General features: G+C 43.2%; 1 long non-coding RNA gene across 2 annotated transcripts; it reads right to left on the reverse strand.

The window, feature by feature from the left end:
• Positions 1-407: 407 nt before the first annotated feature.
• Positions 408-19,754, reverse strand: LOC118919684 (uncharacterized). Of its 2 annotated transcripts, XR_008997428.1 has the most exons (5): positions 19,424-19,754; positions 15,544-18,686; positions 12,729-12,834; positions 12,012-12,163; positions 408-1,938 (listed from the first exon to the last, which is right to left on the reverse strand). It is a non-coding gene; the product is annotated as an uncharacterized LOC118919684 (long non-coding RNA). The 2 variants fall into 2 exon arrangements; XR_005027605.2 differs by lacking the exon at positions 15,544-18,686.
• Positions 19,755-19,856: the final 102 nt, after the last annotated feature.

Consider the following 19,856-nt stretch of genomic DNA (forward strand, 5'->3'; position numbering starts at 1 on the left):
TGTACAACACAGAAGCACGTAGTGATTCTATAGCATCTCACTACGCTGATGGACAGTGACTGTAATGGGGAATGTGGTGGGGACTTCATGGGGGGAGTCTAGTAACCATAATGTTGCTCATGTAATTATAGATTAATGATACCAAAATAAATAAATAAAATAAGTTATATTAGATCATGATTTACAGAAAAATAGCAAAGACAGAGTTCCTCTAAACACTGTTTGGAATAGTTTCCCCAGTTCACATCTTGCATTAGTATGGTACATTTGTCATAATTAATGAACCAATGTCAATAACTTTATTATTATTAACTAAAGCCTATTCTTTAGTCAGATGTCCTTAGTGCTCCCCTAATGTCCCTTTCTCTTCCAGGAACTACCCAGGATACCGTGTTTACATGTAGTCGTCACGTCTCCAACTCCTCTTGGCTATTAACAGATTCTCAGACTTCCCTCCTTTTTGATGACCTGCCCGGCAGTTTTGAGGAGGAGGGTACTGGTAAGGTATTTTGTAGATTGCCCCTCTCTTGGGATCTGTCTGAGGTTTTCTCATGATGAAACTGGGTTAAGTGTTTTGGGGACCACAGAGGTAAAGTACCATTCTTTCCAAATCAGGCATGCCATTCGTCTTATATCCCTTTACAACTTTGGCTAAATTAGAAGTTTTTAAAAATAACTTGACATGTTTATACCTTTTCTTGACTGGCATTTATTGAAAAGTGTCCCATTTTCTACTCCAGCGAAGAATGAAGGGCCTTTCCCCACAACTGGAATTGTAAAGCAGTTGTGAATAAATGTGGAGTAGCAATGGCTGTACTGAGACTGGTTGGCTCCAGGTCTTTCTGGCAAATAAAAATTCTGTTCCAAGGCCTTACCTTTAACACTAAATGTTACTGTTGGTCCCAAGAGAAATGAAAATTTTGAGCTTAGAAATACCTACAAATCTACAAATACCTACAAATCCGTACATTGGAAACAGGTCCTTAAAGGTCTAAAGCTTCAACAGGTCTTTTTTTTTTTTAGAGATTTAAGATCTAATACTGAAACTAATGAGCATTTGAATCCCCAAAACAAATCAAGAAATCTTATTTTAAAAACTTTGATTATGCTATTGTTGGAACAAAGGAATATTCATTTGTTAAAGGTAGTAGCTAACCTCATCATTGTCCGGTAGAGTGTCCTGGCATCATCATGGTTAACTGGCACAGGACGCTCTCTCAAAATGACCTGTTCCATGGTCCGCAATGTGGGTCATTGAAAGAGAAAAGAGAGACTTTGGTCTCTTGAGAGTGCAGAAACTCAAGAGTTGATAGGTTAAACCAGAGGTTTGTTTTGGTGATAGGAAATTTGGCAGATCCTTAAAAAACTAATGACGGAGAGGAAGTGTTTTAAAATACATACTGCAATTTTTCCTCAAATTAATGGGGGACCTGAAATACAGTATTGTGGTCAGAGTAGGAGTATCTGAAAACACTGCATCTCCATTTAAAAGCATCCCTTTTTCAAATACACCAAGACAACAAAAGGCTCAGGCAAGTATTCAGCACAAACTATTCAAGGCAGTGGTTTAATTAAGCTGCTCGGTTGGCCACAAGAATACTGTGTGTCCAGAATTAACATTTATACTGTGTTGATTTTTCTTTTCCCCGTGAAGGTACATGATAGGAAAACATAATCAACAAAGTCTTTTAGGAAGTTGATCATTCTTTTTTAACTGCATTGCGGCTTTAGACTTAGCTTGATTTTCTGCCTCTGTCAAACGTTGGAGAACAGAGCGAACAAGCTCTTAAGATGAAATGAGGCCAAACCCTGCTGACCTTGGGAGAGAAGTGGTGTCGTTGTATTGTTCTATTTGGAAAATCCCAGTTCTTGTAAACTTTGTAGGATTGAACTAGCTGGTGTCTTTTAACTCCAGAATGAGTTCACTGAAACTTTATCCTGAAAAAAAAAAACAAAAAACGCAGCACCCATGGCTCAGTGACATTGATGAAGTTGTATATTAAAGCTATGTGTTTACAGGCAATCCTTGCATTTATGTAGCAGGTTATAGTTTGGGGGAAGATGCTGTAATTCAGAGTAAAAGAGGAGTATGTGCCAGACTAAGAGCTGAATGCCCAACTTTAGGGAAATAATGAAATCACTTTAATACAGGTATACTGTACAACGCAGGCTTTTCTAAAGTGCGTATAACAGAATGATAGTTCCCGAGAATAACCAACGCAGCGTGTACTCAGGAGACTCCAGCGAGGCTGTGACATGAGTGAAGGCAGACTGAGGAGTGGGGAGGGAACCCCGTCCCACCGAGGTGGAGAAGTGGCTTTTCAAGTTGACTGTTGCTAACTTGAGAACTGGCCTGATTAGACCAATTTACCTGAGAAATGAGGGTGAGCTGGATGGCTTCTGCATCTACACTCAGATTACTACGTTCAGATTCTCGAGAGCTTTCTCAAATATTCTAACTTACAATAAAAATTGCTTATAACATAGTATTATATAATACAAAGTTCCTCTGTTAAGGTCTTCAATTTTTCCTAGGGGAAAAAAGAGAAAAGTAAAGTGGGGGACTTGATGGGGAAAATTACAACTGTCTTTGAGGATGCTAAGGATAACTCAAGGTTTTAAAAAAAATTGACCCCCAGTGTTTTATTATTTTTCTCCTGCACTCTTCTCCTCATGGAGAATTTCCTTGGAACAAGCCATAGATACTCAAGAGCATGTTGTCAGTCTTTCTGAGATGTTGAAAGTTAGGATCTGATAGACTCAAAAAGTGGATCTTTCAGATAGATGGTCAGATTCATTTGTTTAATGAGCCCTGTCTTAGTTTAGCCTCCTATAAGAAGTAGTGTGGACTGGGTGGCTTACAAACAACAGAAATTTATTTCTGGAGACTGGAAGTGCAAGATCAGGCTGCAAGCATGACCGGGGTCTGGGGAGGGCCTTCTGCTTTGCAGGCTGCCAACTTCTCGCTGTATCTCTCCTCACTTGTCAGAAAGGGAGCTAGCTGGCCTCTGCTAAGTGCACTAAGCCATTCATCAGCGCCTCATCCTCGTGACCTAATTACTTCCCAAAGGCCCCATCTCCAAATACCATCACATTGGAATTAAGGTTTCAGTGTGTGGATTTTGGGGGGACACAGTCAGTCCATAATGGTCACCTAGATGTCATCAGGATTGGTCGGACTCCAGCTTGATTTTCTGGTTTTATTTCCATCAAGAACCACTTTTTTAGTGATCAGTGCAGGGACTAGAATCCAATAGGTCACGAGCATTGTCTGTTTGACAGGTTTTTGGTATAAACTTTCTCCATAATTACCAAAAACTTTTGGTGAAACATCACCCCTCATCTTACTACTCTATCACAATCAGTATAAATAATTTTGATGTTTCTGTGTGACCAGTTTTCCCTATATATGGTTCATTAACATGTCCTTAGAATAAGCCCCAGTGATAATTGTTTTAAAGAGCTGCATATTTCAGCTCATGCCTGCCAACATCTTTCTACTTGAACTTCTTGCCCAAACTACTGATATAAACTGTTCTTAAAATAGCAACAATGATGACCTTCACTTTGTTTTCAAATTCCTGCAAGTCAGAGGACTTCTGAGCCTGACTTTTTCTCTCAAACACCAGTAAGTTTGGTTCTGAAGTCCTTCAATGTTCTTGTAAATACAACATATCAAAGACTTTCCAAATTTCCCTGAGAGTTGAACTACACCTTCTTTGTGGCATCATAGATCAAAAAGAAAAAAATTTTTAAACTGATCCCATGTTCTGTGGATCACTGGGACTACATGAATAATTCTCAGTTTCAGGAAGACATCTCAAAATCCGACAGGAAATAATTTTACCCATTAAAGTGATTCTATTTCTGCATTGTAAAATTAAGCATTCGTTTTCTAGACTTGGGGGCTTTTTTGTTAGTTTTGTGTGACCAGGGACATTCTCTAGCAGCATGCGGCTTGTGTTCCAGAATGTCCTCATGATTATTTATAAAAGCCAGCTCAAAACTACCTGTGAACATTGTCCAGAAAGCTCACTGGGCTACCAAACTTCAGGCTTTTTTTAATTATTCACTGGTGACTTGATTCTTGTCTTTAGTAAAGTCCTCAAGTAGCCAAGATTTTTTGTAGCAATACCCAGATAAGAAGTTGAGCTTTCATAATGACGCTCAACATCAATAGCCAGCCGAAAAATGCAAATCAAAACCACAATGAGATACCACTTCACACCCACTAGGACGGCTCGATTTTAAAAATGGACAGTGACAATGTTGGTGAGGATGTGGACAAGTCAGAACCCTCATCCATTGCTGGTGACATTGTCAAAATGGTATAGCCCCTTTGGGAAACAGTCTGTCAGTTCCTCAAAATGTTAAACATAGAGTTACCATATGACCCAGCAATTTCAGTCTTAGGTATATACCCAAGAGAAGTGAAAATGTACGTCCCTTCAAAAATGTGTACAGGGGTGTTCATACCAGCATTATAATAGACAAAAAGTGGTCACAACCCAAATGTCCAACAACTGATGAGTGGGTTAAATGTGACACATCCATACAATGGATATATTTAAGAAAATGAATGCAGTACAGCCTCATATGACAACATAGATGAACGTGGGAAACATGCTAAGTTAAAGAAGCCAGACACAAAAGGCTTCCATCACTTTACAATCATGATTTCATTCAAATGAAACATCCAGAATAAGCAAATCTTCACAGGACATATATTAGTGGTTGCCTAGGGCTGGGGGCAAGGGACCTGGGAAGTGACTGCTAATAGGTATGGGCTCCTTTTGGGGGTGATGATATTGTTTCCAAATTAGATGATAGTGAGGGTTGCATAATTCTGTGAGTACACTAAAAGCCACTTGGGGAATTGAATGGGGGAGAAAATACAGTGGCATAAGTAATTAAAATGACATTCAGTAATAAATACTATTCAAGAGGTCTACATAAATTGCTACAGGCCTTCAGTGAAAGGCAATTACTCCCATCTAGATGGAATCAGGGACACTTGTGGAAGAGAAGTCATTTTAGTTGGGCCTTCAAAGATGGCTTAAATATACCTGGACATAGAGCGGGAAAGGCTGTGTGTCACAGATGGAACAGCATAGGAAGGAGAAAGCACTTGTCATTGACCAGCCTTCTGTAAGACACTGGGAATAAAGAGGAGAAACTGCCCCCACCCCAAGAAGTTCACCATCTAGTAGGGGGAATAAAAATATGGAAGGTGCAATAAAAGATGAGTAAGAGAGAGATCTCTGCAGAGGATACAGCATGTGCTAAGGCACTGAGGCATGGTGGACCTAGTAAGTGGGGGTAGCAGCAAGATCTCCTCTGAGAGAACAGCTGGAGAGAGACAGATAAAGCAAATGGCAAAATATGAATTGTTCACTATGCTATTCTTTCCAATTTTGTGTGTGTTTGAAGTTTTTCATAATAAAAAAAAATACAGGTATCATGGCCTCATTGGGATTGTGTTGAAAGCATAAAAACAGCTTCAAAGCTGAGACTTGAGTAGGGTCCACACCAGGAGGCATTAGGCCTGTGTTACACCAAATCCGTGACATCAGGATGCTCTCATCTCAGCAGCTGTCCTTGTGTGGCCTTGGTGCAGTGAAGCCCAGAGGCTTTCTTGCCAGTCTCTCTCTGATCCATTTCTTTAATCCACTCTTTGCACAATAATACAAGAGGCCTACATTGTCAATTCCAGCACAGGACATAACTCATTACGTTCTTTTCTAGAGAACTATTGGGCTACTTCTTCCTTGTATTTTATAAGATTAAGGAATGACTATAGGCTGCTTCTGTGATTGATAAACCAGAACATGGACTGTGAAGCAAACGTGTCCTTGGATTCGAGTCCTGGTTTCTCTTACCAAGTTGTGTCTCTTTAGGCAAAACAACTTAGCCTTTCTGGGCATTGAATGCCTCACCTATAACACCTATGCAGTAAGTCTGTTACCAAACATTAAATGCTGAAACTGCTCCAGTGCCAGGCATGGGAGAGGAACTGGGGGTGGGGATGGCTAGTATGACTTTTATCTTTAAAATTTTTTAATGTTATCTTTTTAATTTTGTTCTTTGTCACTCCCCTCGCTTCGTCTTCCTTCTTCCTGCTCATTCTCCTCTGCTTCCCTTTCCACCTTGACAGTTTCCCCCTAGAGAAACCGGAAACCAATGTGTGAAATTCTGTCTATTTACCATTGCTACCCAGAGGTGATACTCGAGCTAAAAGTCCACTGAGAAAAGAGCTGTGTTGATATTTGGCTGGAGGGCTGGGTGCAGATGCAGTTCAGCCATATATTAATAGGACTGGTAAGCAAAGGGCATATGTCCTCCCCTGATCCAGGCAGCCACCTGGGAGTGCCCAGTCTTGCTTCCCCGGGAACTTCCTGGGGGTGGCAAGCATCCTCCCTAACACGCCCAGTGGGCTTGGGTATGGAAAGTGTGTTTGAATTCATACTGTAATTTTGGAGAGTGGTCTGGGGACTGCTTAAATAGCAAGGGTCATGGAACCAAGCCAGCATTTTCTTTTCACATCTAAGCTGCTTAATTTTTTTGCTGCTACACTATATTCAGGGTGCTGGGTGGGAACTTTCTCAGCTATCTTCTGATCTGGCTCTGACATCAGGGGACCAGACTGAAGACCTTGAACAAGCCACCCCTTCTTGGGTCCCCGTTTGCTGCCTGTGACCTAGCAGGGGTAGGAGACAGATGCACAAAGGCACGTTACAGGACTCCATGCGCTGTGACGCTGTGGCTGGGCTGGGACTTTGAAGTGCAGTTGGTGCACATAATAACTTTGTGACTTGGAACCCTAAGAGAGGAAGCCACTGAGTCCATTACCAGAACCTGAAGCCTTGCATAGGTAACATTTTTTAGGAATACCTGTTTAGCAGGGAGATGACTAGTGGGGTGGTGGTTAAGAGGATTACATCTGGGGTCTGTCACTGGCCAGCTCTGTGACCTTTGAAAAGTGATCCGACCTCTCTACATCTTTGGGAAGTGGGGAGAACAGTTCCTGCCTCACAGCCACATCCATCCGCGTGTGTGGTGATAACACACAAACGCTTAAGTTGGGGCCCAGGCTGGAGGGCCTGGCCGTGAGGTATGCGTCTCTGATTTAGAGGATGGCCAGTGCATTCATTTCCTGTGGCTGCTGTAACAAATTACCACAAACTCTTGGTGGCTTAAAACAACAGAAGTCCTTCCTCTCACGGTTCTGGTGGCCGGATGTCTGGAAACAGACTTGCCCGGCTGTGCGCCCTCCGGCAGTTCCCGGGGAGAATTGTCCTTTGCCTCTAACGGCTTGGGGGCTGCCTCCCTCCATTCTCAAGGAGGCATCTCCGCCTCTTTCTCTGCTCCCTTTCACATGACCTTCTCCTCTGTGTATCACATCTCCCTCTGCCTCTCTTGGGAGGATACATGTGGTGGCATGTGGGTCCACCCAAATGATCTGGAATGTTCTCCCTAGGATGTTAAGACCTTGACTTAATCACACCTGGTAGACCTTGTTTCCATGTAAGGTAACATTCACAGGCTCCACGGACTAGGACTTGGATATCTTTCGGTGGGAATGTTCTAGTTGGCTGTGATTTTGTGCCTCCACTGCCCCTTTGCTCTGGGCATGTGCCCTGGTCTGCTCCAAACTTCTCTACCAGCAAACGCGTCAGCCTTTCTGCCCAGCCCCGCTCTCCCTCCGACTTCCTATTTCTGTGACAGCTGCATCATTTTCTCCAAAACCCCCCCTTAGACGTCTTGACCCTTCCAGCTCCTTCCCTTCCCTGACACCACCCCACCCACGCTCTGTATTAGTCACCAAATCTCAGAATCACAAAGTCCCAAGAAGAAGGGAACCTTCCCACCTGACCCCTCTGGTTCACAAAGATGAGCTGAGCCCTAGAGAGAGGTAGTGACTTGCCCCCATCACACCGTGGCTGAATGGTGAGGGTGGATGAGAGCCCAGGGGCCCCGGACTCACTCCTGCCAGGGCTGCCAGCCTGCCAGAGTCCTTCCTGAGGACAACGTCCCTCTGCCCTTTACCTCCATCTGCGCTGCTCCCTCCTCAGGCTGCCCCGCTCCTCTCGCAGGGACGCTGCAGAAGCCTCCCGGCCTCCTTGGCCAGGCCCCCCTTGGACCAGCCACCACAGCTTTCATACCACTTGGGCCCCCCAGTGGAATAGCTTCAGCATCTCTCCACGGCCTGGAAGCCAAGCCCAGGTGTTCAGCATTTACTAAGCATCTCTTCTGTGCCAGCTGCCAGGGGTCGCCACGGGTCAGATTCAGGCCCAGGCTGCCATGGCAGCCTGGCACCCACGGTTCCCACCTGCCCCTCCTGTCCCCCACCCCAACCCTGCACTGCCCAGGCAGCCCACCTCTGTGGCTGGGGTGCCTGCACTCTGCTTCCGCACATCCAGGGGACTGTCCCCTGTCCAGGGGTGATCTGACCAAGTGCAGAGAAGCTCCCCAGGTGCCTGTCACCCATGCCCAGGCCAGAGGCCAGAAAACAGGGCTCTTCAGGGAGTTCCTGCTTGGTGCCCAGTGCTAAGTGCTCCTGTCTGTGGTCAGATGGGGGCATGTCATCTCTTTTGACCCTGGGGAACCTGACAGCTAGATAGCACAGATTCCTGACATTTTAGTGGCATTTTACCTTTCCTGGGAGTGTGGGGTTTTATTACCGCGCTGTGTGATGGACTACACAAAAATTTAGTGGCTTAAGATGACAGTGATGCTATTTGCTCACAAATGTGTGGGCTGAGAATTTAAAGTTCAATGGGGTGGCTGGTCTCAGTCTGGGTTGAACATCCAAGCTGACATCTCCACCCCCATGTCTCAGCTGGTTTGGTGCCAAAGTCTGGGGGTGGCTTGATTGACTCAAACAGGGGTTCAGGTCTGGCTGAGTTCCTCACTTCTCTTCCACAGGTGTTCAGGGCTGCTCCCTCTCTAATGGCCTCTCCACGCAGCCTCCAGTGGGATAATCAGGCTTGTTACGTGGTAACTCAGGACTCCCAAAAGCAGAACCCACCAGGCTTTCTTAAGGCATAGGCCCAGAGCCGGTATGTGTCGCCTCTGTGGCATTCTGTTCAAGGATGAATACCTGGAATCCCAGGAGGTGTGGTTCATTTCCTCCTCCACTGTAACAAACTATATGTCTTATCATCCGAAAGGGTGTCAATTCTCCAATGAATGGAGGGGTGCCTCTACCCCTTAGCACCCTCGTAATGACTGGCTCCAAGGAGGTGCTCTGTGTGTCTTGCTGAGAATGAGATACCATGGGACCATCCAGTGGGCCTGTCATCACTAAATCCACCACTAACATCATGCTAACCCCTTTGTAACCAAGAGCTTTCTTTTGGATTGGTGGGAGGGAAATGTAGCAATTTGGGCCAACCTCTGATTTTACAGATGAGAATACAGTGTTTATCTGAGTGTTTAGCTTATACATTTGCCAAAGGCCATTACATAAATTAGCAGATTGGTTTGAAAACCCAGCACACACACTCTCTTTCTCTTTTTTTTTAAATAGGGAAAGAAATTTACCTTTCAGAAATGCATCCACTGGCCAACTTCTCTGTGCCAATCGGTAAAGCAAAAGATATCCATATTTTCTTCTATAAGCCCCCTGTACCCAGACGTTAACTGCTTTGCTTGAATATATGCCTTATTATTTTGGCAGTGGCAATTGTTTGGGAATGCAGCTTACTCTAGATATGATAAAACTAGTTCCTTGAAGGCTGAGATAGCACCTCCTCCCGTAAAGGATATTTAGGAATATCTCACCATTTGAAAATTGTACTTGCAAAAATGTCGGTGACTCTGGGTTTGGTTGTTTTCTGTTTTTTGTGGGGTTTTTTTGTGGGGGGTTGCTTTGACTTGCATGTTCATTTAATTGAACCCATTTTCCCCAGCCTTATTTCCTTCCTTTGCCTCTTTACGTCTTCTATGCTCTGCCCAGAGGAAGCCACCAAATATGGTTCATTCTCTCCCTCTACTTTACGCGTGTTCAAGTCATTCCATCTACGGAGAATGCCTGATTACGCCATCTCCACCTGCTGGTATCAAGGTACATACAAATGCCACTCCTACAAGGAACCTTTCTTCATCCAGTCCCTCCAGGCAAATGTGGAACTTGGAGTACCTTCCATGCGGCTCTTGCATTCTGCCCTATATCAGGACTAATTGCATCTTCTACACTGTAGGGTCCCTAAGGGCAGGACTTGTGATTTACTAGTCTTCACGCCTGAGTCACCCAGCACCTTGGGTATCTTGCATGGGGAGATATTTGCTATTTGTGTGGAATTTTCTTACCTTCACAGAATTGTGTAATATAAGCAACCATGAGGTCACCACCTCCTCTAAGAATTTGGAAATAGGGAAATAAAATTTCCCTTGGGAATAGGGTGACCAGGTTAAGCAAATGAAAATACAGGATGCATAATTAATTCGATTTTCAGAGAAACAACGAATAATTTTTTGTATCAGTCTGTCCCTCAATTTCCTTATATGCTTGTACTAAAAAATTATTCATTGTTAATCTGGAATTCAAATAGCTGGGAATCCTACCCGGAGAGTTAAACCATAAAACTAACACATACAGAGTAGAACAAAGAACTGTAAAGTCAGTGAAGAGGTCAGAATGGGTCCTTCAGCAAGACTTGATTGTACTTGGAGAGTTCAACAAAAGTATATTTATAAAAGCACTTTGAACCTTCTATTGCAACATATCTTAAGAATGGGCCACTTGGAAAAGGGGGTTGATCAATAATTGAAAATGGAGGGTGAAGGAGACACACTTTGATCATTCTATGCCATGTCGTCTGGGAGCACCAACTTCCGGGTTTAGACAGCTCTGATCTCATTGTGGAGATAAACTTACCAGGCCTTTGAGTGGCAGGGGCTCCTGGGGTCACCCACCAAAGTCCCCGTGTTTACCAAGAACACTTGTTAGAATCTGGCATCCCATGCCTCCGGGGAGTGAAAGTGCTGATCTTGAAATGTGCATTCAGCCCTCTGAGGGTGACAATTATGTGGTATTGGGGTTTTTCTGTACCAATCTTGTTGCACCAGATCATGCCCAGGTGACAGCAACGTTAGTATGTTGTTTTATTTCAGCTACTGCACTCTTTTTGGGGTCTCTACTGTAGTTGATGGCAGAACCAACATCTTCAGGCTCTAAGTAGCACATATTGGGTGCTCAGTGTATCTTATATAATCCTTACAACAACTCTGTCCCCAGTTTCAGCGATAAAGAAATAGAGAGGTTTTGTGACCTCTTGTCCCAGGTCACACACCCAGTAAGTGGCACGGCTGGGACTCGAACCCACACTACTTCCTGTAATTATGAAGCATTATTAACATTTTGACAAACATCTTTACACACATATACACCATATTTTTACATAAATAGGCTCAAGTTATATATACTGCTTTGAAACCTTTTTTAAAATTCAGCAAGATCTTCAGACATCTTGCCATGAATATGCTCCTAACTGCCATGCCATAGAATCATGCACAAAGAGCTTTAAATGTTAGCCAGTACCTTGACAATTCAGAAAACAAGCTTCAGACACCAGATAGGAAACCCAGATATTATGGAAAAACAAATATTCACGCTCAAGGGAAAGTAGGGGCATTACACCGCCTCACACCGAAGGCTGCTGGTAAAAGCCTTATCAGTTTTGGAGCCACTTTATAACCACCCTCATTAAGCAGAAGCTTCTTGATTCTTGTGTTTTATGAGAAGACCAGAATTATTTTGAATTACCATTTAAAACATTTCACCCAGGTTACCAGGCTGGATCCTGAATCAGTGAGGTGTGTATGTGAAACAAGAGACACTAAATAGGAGCAGATGCAAGAGGAGTCACAGGAAGCCCAAGAGCAGAGACCCTGACAGTTATCTTTACCACCTGCTGTTTCAGAAGTGGTTACTGCCCTGCCTGTAAATTAATCCTCCCCGGGTGAAAATGATTAAAATCACAGCTTTCTTTTCATTAGAATATACATACCTCCAAACCATTCCCAGGAGCATTCCTGGTCTTAAACCACCCCAGTGACTCACACCAAGGGCTGTTTTGTCAGAGAGCATTTCCATAATAACTTGTGACCCACACTTCTAACCACGAGGATATATCAGAAGTACTTGTCATGAGGGTGGTTTCTAAGCAAAAAAAAAGACCCACTAAAATGTCAAGGCTTTGCATTTTTGCCTTTGGGGTTTTGCCATGCTGTTAGTACTGCAGTCAACTTCTGGTCATCAACAGGTGTAAGGGGCTTTCCTGAGTCTTGTTTAATCTGCTCAACAACCTCTTGGGATATTATTATTGTCCCATTTTGTGGATAAAAACAGTAAGAATCAGGGAGGTAAAGTATCCTGTCTGAGTCAGGCCATGGAAAGGATGGTGGTGCCTCAAACCCAAGACCACTGACCTAAATTCTAGGTTCTCTCCCCGTGGTGCAGACGTTTGAGCTTCCAGAATATATGAAATAGGTTGGCTTAATTCTCATGATCTCTATGGCGCCCCCACACAATAAAACTAAGGTTGTTGGTTAGCCCTTGCCTCATTCCCTCAGGGCCCCCAGGTGCCTGCTTGGCTGACCAGCACATACAGCAGCCCAGAGACAACAGGCGGTTCCCTCTAACCCAGAAAGATGAGGAGGAGGGTGTTCAGGAGGGGGTGCTCCATAGCGTCAGATGCCGTGGGCAATACGGACGACAAACGTACCACCCTGTTGTGACTTTGGTATGCGCTGTTCTCTCAGCCCGGACTTTCCTGCACTGGCCAGTCCTCACTCCTCCAAGACTCAGCCCCAAATACTCCTTTTTTCTTCCTGCAATGGAAATATCATTATTGTTTAAAATTTAACACAGAGTCATTATAAAAAAAGCATGGTGAGTTTTTAAACTTGTTTTTATATGCACATGTAAAATGTATATGTAGATTTTATACCTAACATTTGTAACTTATATATTTTTGCATTCACAAGTTTTACATATAAAATATGTAAAGTTGTACATGAAGATGTAGAATACAAAAATGGTATCATACTATGTATAGGTTTTGTGACTCATTTTCACTCATTTACATAAAGGATATATATCAACAAGTATAGGTAATCATAAAAATTTTAAATATATATATATATGTAACTGTTCTGAAAACTTTTTAAAAAATTCAGCAAGATCTCAGTAACATTCTTCTGTGTTGATAAATATAGCATAAGATTGATCTTTGTAGTGACTGCATAATATTTTATTATGAGATTATAGCTTTATTTATGTGACTGAAATGCTGATGATCAACATTCGCTTTCAAGTTTTTGCAATTCTAACCAATGCAGTGATGAATGTCTTTATATGTATTCTTTCTGGAGCAAGAAAGAAATAGACTGAAATATCAGTATGTACAATTTTGGAGGTCCCGTTGATCACAATTATCTTAAAAAATGTGAATGGCCTAAAGTGCAGCCAATGAACATAGTCTCTTTCTATTTCCCAGTAGAACCGGGAATAATTTTGTCATTTTGTCTCCTCTTCTGTCCTTTCAAATTGTTCTGTTATCAGTACGTCTTACTAGTGTCTTTCATTATGTTGATTCAAGGGGTGATGCTCTTTTACTTTGCATAGGAAATACATCTATCACTTGCCACTTTCTGTCATTTGTCTTCACACTCTCCCTCAGACAGCTGTCTGTCCCCCGTTCTGTCACTAGGTTAGCACCCGCCGGACCCCCCAGGTGTTCCATGGAGGGCTGCTCATTGGCTCAGAGAGGCAGTTGGAGGCAAGGTGCCCCTGGCTCATGCTCCTCTGATGGCGCTTCTGTTTAACCCAGCCTGGGCATCTCCATGTTGTGAGCCAGGGGATTCTGGCTTGTGAGGAAGAAGCCTTGAGGGACACACAGGGGCAGGGACACCTTTCCTGCCTCAGGCACATCAGAAGCCCAGCCAGCTCCTCGTACTGCCCAGCAGGCAACCCCCTGTCTGTGTCAGTTCCCCGCAATGACCTGGCCAGAGGGAAGCTGGTTGCTTCTGGGCAGCCGCTGTCCCCTCCTTGAGAACGTCTAAAAGGACTCAGAGGATGTCCTCAGTATTTCCATGGAGGCCAGTGACTGGGTGGGCCACTTGATGTTTGCTTAGTGCCCAGACACTTCCTCTTTTACTTGTGTCTCACTCAGGCCGCCCCCGCCCCCACCCCTCCCCTCTTTCTGGAGACCGAAAAAGGGGAACATGAGGCAAAAACTGAAAATTTCAGATGTAGCTACAGTGAGGGACACCCTGCTGTGGTCCCTCAGCAGTGGCTGGGAAGTCACCCTGGGGGATCATGACATCCTCCAGAGGTCCTGCAAGCCACTTGACTTGGTCTGGCTTCCTCCCCTCATGCTGTTTCTTACCTCCCATGCAAGTTGCCCAGACTGCTACAGGAGATTTGTCGGACCCCAATTCCTATGTTTCAGAGAGCAACATTCTTAAACACTAGTCTGCTTTGGCTCATTTAATTGAGTTTACTGTATTCATTCGCAAGATGAAGAGATAGAGATACACACGTGTGTGTTTATAAGCACACACACATCAGATTGGTAGTTTTTGGAAACTGTTTGAGGCACAGAAAATAACTTGCCTGACACGACATCAAAGAACTGCAAGAGGCCACAGCTCCCAAGGCCTTAGTGGCTGCTTAGCAATTTGTGATATGATTGATGATAAGCATCTATTTGCTCCAGTAAGTTGAAGTAGAACTGTAACATTTTGTTTGTTCCAGGAAACAGTAAGTAAAGTTGCAAGTCATAAATAATAAAAGCTAGCAAACTCCTCTTTTCACCTAATGGACTAAAAGACTTCTTGCTTTTCATTTCTGCTAATGGCCACTGTCCCTTGGCACTACCAGAGCTGGCCCATTGTAGGCAAATCAAGCCTCAGTTTGTAAGCAGGATGTGGTCCAAAAGATCTTTTATAAGTTGGCTGTTCAGAATGCAGAATGTTTTTCCCTGGGGACCATCTTCCCCAGGGGGATTGGGTTCACTTGCACAGCACTATCCAGCTCCTACCGTACCCCGGCTCTGGGTCTTTGAGGGCAGGTTGTCTGCAGTTAACCCTCATTCTCCAGATCTAGCCTTGGTTCTGAGCACAATTTAAATATAAGTTAACTTTCTTTTCCATCTTCTCACCTCCTTTCTGGCATCCAGGTCCCAGTGCCCTTATCTCCTGGATTTCAGCACCTTCCCAAATCTGCCTTATCTGCTCTAGGCTGCTCTCCTGCTGAGGGTCTCTGTGACCCAAAATTACCTACTGTTGCCACTTCATGACCAGTCAGACTTCCATTTCCTCAGAGCAGCTGATATCAGCTGAGGGGCAATGGAAAAGCAAACCGAGCAGATATGAATTCATACCAGCAGTAATGACTGAAACCCTTTTAATGTATTCTCATGTTAAAACAGGTTGGTTGTGACACTTGAGAGTCATGTGGACAGTAGGGTATATGGGGTCAAAACAATGAGGATTCAGAATCTGCACACTCATTACTGGGACTCTTAGCCTACTTACAGTAGCCTGCTTCCAGACAGCTGGTTGTCAGGAAATGATCCTTCCTTGGAAAAAATGGGATGGTCACAGATTCAGACACTAGGAAGTCTCCCCTCAGTGAATCAGCTGGTTCTCTGCCAGATCATCTCTAAGAACCTCCAGCAGATAAGCTCCTTTCATGCACATGAAACCATTAACCACCTGTTTGTGCCTCATGATGAAATCTTAAAATATAATCATGGATTACCAGATGTTAGTGGAAAGTTCTAACATGAAAGAGAAAGCAAAATAGAGAAAACAGCAAAACAAAACTTCAAAAGTAGGATAGTTAATATCCCTAAAGAGATAAGAAGAGATATTTTACCCATGAAATAAGAAAAGGTGTAAAATAAATAGAAAGGTGCAAAATAAACAAAATGAGAAAAGAGCTCTTGGCTATTAAAGAATAGAAGGTTTGAAAATAAATATTCAGAAGAAAAGATAGAAAGTAGTTGATGAAAACTCAGAATACAAAAAGATAGATGGAAAAATATGAAAGAAAGCACAAGAAACTTAGAGGATCCACCCCCAAAATCCCACATCCACACATCCAGCAAATATGGAGGGAAGGAAATTATAAAGAAATAATACAAGAAAACTCACACTGGAAGGATAAGAGTCTCAAGATCAAAGGGCCCATGGAGTGAGCAACAAAGTGAATGGGGAAAAAGGCTCAGACAAGGGAATATTTTTAAAAATCTTATAAACTTACATGCTTTAACAACTTAGAACTCTAAGGATAAAGGGAAGATCCTAAGATGGTCCTAAAAAAGCAGGGGACATACAAAAAATTAGAAATGAAAATGGCATTACTAGAAGTCAGTAAGAAAATGGAACAAACTCTTTTGGAATTCTGAGGGAAAATGATTTTCTTTTTCTCTCATTTTTTCAATTTTATTTTAAAATTTTGTATATTGAGGTACCTATAATAAAATGCACAAATTGTAGTGCACAGCTTGATGAATTGTGACATGTGAATTTACTTATGTAACCATGGGCCAGGTTAAGATATCAAACATTCTCACTGATTTTTCCCCCTTCACCTATTTCACCCATCCCTCACCCACCAAAGGAAAATTATTTTCAACCTAAAATTCCACACCAATCCAGGGAAACTCTCAATCAAGTATGAGGGTAGAATAAAAACAATTTCAGATACACATGATTTCAAAATATTTATCTCTCTGTACCTTTACTCCAAAAGGTTCTGGGGGAGGTGCTACCACAATCAAAGGACTAAACCAAAATCAAGAAAGAGGAAGGCACAGAACGTAAGAGTTTAAGAAACAGGGATCTAACAGAGCAGAGTACAGTTACATCCCAGGCTGGTAGCTGTGCAGCGGGCCTAGCAAGGACTAGTTCAGATCAGAACAGGGGATTAGAGAGTTCCAGAATGAAGGTTCTTAGGGAAAAAAAGAACTGCAATTGATGTGCCTGGACTATGTAGAACATATTATTGTATACAACAAGTGTGTTAACAGAGACGTGAGGCATTTGTTAAAAAAAAAAAGTGGTCATGAGAAACTAGGCAAATGAATCTTTTATAATTTAAAAAAGAAAATAAATCAAATAACAGAGATGAATCAATGATTAACTCCAGGCAAAAACAGAGTTCTGCAAGAATGGTCATAGTACCTGTGGTAACTAATCTATATCTATCTATCTATATAGTTAAAGAGAGGGACAGAGACAAAGACAGACAGAGTGAAAGCAAATGAGGTAAAATGCCAACAATTAGGGAATCTAAGCCAAGATTATATAGGGATTCTTTCTACTATTCTTTCCACTTTTTTGTAAGCTTGAAATTGTTTCAGAATAAACTTTTGTCAGTTTGATAGATAAGAAAAAAGTATTCGAGTGATTTTCATTTTATTTTAATCCTTAGTAAAATGGAATGCTTTATGTTAATCTGTGTATGCTCTTTGCTCCTTTTGATGTGGTGGTGGTCTATTCCCTACTGATTTGTAAAAGCCATTTAAAAATCCTTCATTTGCCATACATGTATTTCTTTCCTGCTTTCTGTAGTCTTCTAATTTTGTTACAGATTTTCTTTTTTAACCTTGGATGGCTGGCATATGCACTCATTTCTAAACATCAAAACCTGTACTTCTCTCGGAAATGTAGATATACTGTGATGCATTCTGCAACTAGTTAACAGGCAAAAAAATAATCTTAGAATCCTATCCTACATTTAACGTTGTCAGCCCTTATGTATTTCCCTGATTCTGTATACTTTTTCTCCAAACCATGTATTATTCTGGCAACCTTCGTAACAGAAAAATTTTTTTATTCTAAAAAAAAAAGTTTAAAAAAACACAAAGTACTGGGTTTAAAAAAAATTCAATACTTTAATACTGTGCAGAAAGAAATATGGCATCTTTCTAAGATTTTGGGGCCGTTTTCTTTTTTAATTCAGAAAATAAACTTAAATGCAAAAATGAAACATTGTTAATGAATACAAAGAAATGAATGGAAACCTAATGAATACCTTGTATGTTCTGGACACCTTAAATGAAGGTCTTTATTTTCAAGCATCTCACAGCTTAAAAAGGGAGCATTTAAGAAATCTCTGTGATAAGGACAATAGCAGTATGCACAAGGCAATGAGCACTGCAGAGGAGGGAGTTTTGTCCTGGAGGGTGGGATTAGGGAGAGCTTTCTGGAAGAGATCAACTCTGAGCTAAAGAAGCCTCTCAGGATGTCAGAAGGCCATTGAGTCAAAGGCAGAACATCTGACGTAACTCATTTGATCCCTAAAACTACAAGGTATGTACTATAATTATCTAGGGAAGAGACGGAAAAGAGATTAAATAATTGACACAAGTCACATGCTAACAAGTGGAGGTTTTAGGGTTCAAACACAGGCCATGATCTTGGCCCCTGTGCTACACTGACTCAAGGGATGTCCTAGACACTAAGTAAAATACACACCACTAAAGAAAGCCCACTACTCAGGCATGGTAAAAACCCATTTTATTGAAGAAAGGGTTCAGATAAGGGTGGGTATGGGCACTGTGGTCAAGGAATGAATTTTGAGGTTTCAAGATCTGGGGTGGGTGAGCAAAGGAGAGTCCCAGGTGATCACTGGAGTTGAAAAGATCAAACATTTATGAAGTTATGATCACCTAGGGAGTTAATAAGGGTTTAAAAGTTAAAGTTAGAGAAGATTAGCAATTAGAAAGTTGCTGGAGTCATCAAGAAAGTGTGAGTGATTGAGTGTGTGTGTGTGTGTGTGTGTGTCTCCTTCCTGGAGTGTGGGAATAATTAAGATAAAGAAAAATTAGAATAAATTAAATGATCTGAACTTCAGAAGGATAGAGGCTGCTTTGCAGTAAGTACATAGCTTGGAAATGAAAAACGGGGCTTAGGAGTATTTTTGAGTGAAGGCTGGGAAGGAAGAGGTGATGCCCAGGGAGGAAAGTTGGGTATCAAAAAGGTGGTTTGAGTAAAGAGGTTTACAATGGACTAGAGCTTCACTGGGGTTCCTCTGTAGGAAGAAGCTTCTGGGACACACGGAGTGGAGCATGGGATGGACCTGGAGAATTAATGGCGTCGGGCAGGAAGGAAGTCGTGGAGGATGCATAGGCTCGTTTAGAGGCCTGCACCCTCTAAGGGCAAGACGATGGCGATGAGGTCGCGATTTGTCCCTGGCAGTACTCGGCGGCACTAGCCAGCCTAAGTATTGGCCATATTCTAACTGTGATGGGCACAGGCATGTATAAGGGGGGTTGTAAAGGGGTGGGTCTGGGGATCCTAGGCTCTGATACTCAACATTCAAGGACTGAAGAGGGCCTTAGGGGCCAGAGCTCTCTCCTATCTTCCACACAAAAACCGCGAGGCCCAGAGAGGTTAACCGGCCTACCCAAGGCCACAGAGCTGGTTCAGTCTTCACGCCTGCGCGGTGCCCTTTCCACTTCACAGCCTCTGGCGTACACATTTTGGCTTTCTCAGCACCAAGGGGACACCAAGGGACGTGTCCCTGCGTGAAGAGAAACCCTGCCGGCGTCATCTGGCGCGGACACCGCCTCCGCCGGCCGCGCCTCCGCGCGCCCAGGCCGCTGCTCTGGCTGCGCGAACGGGAAGTACAGCGGGTGACAGCACCGGGCACGCGCGCCGTGGCTGTGCTTAACCTGCAGCCACGGCTGCCTTAGCCCGGCCCCTGCTGGTTAAATCAGTCACGTCGGGGGCGCCTCTCAAACCCACGGCCCACCGAGCACGCTCACTCTCCTGGCAAACCCGGCGACGCGGCCGCGGGCCGAGGGGGAACCGCGGCGGTGCGAGGCGTGCTCCTGCGC

Source organism: Manis pentadactyla, chromosome 4 (assembly GCF_030020395.1).
Source record: "Manis pentadactyla isolate mManPen7 chromosome 4, mManPen7.hap1, whole genome shotgun sequence".
NCBI classification, from domain to species: Eukaryota; Metazoa; Chordata; class Mammalia; order Pholidota; family Manidae; genus Manis; species Manis pentadactyla.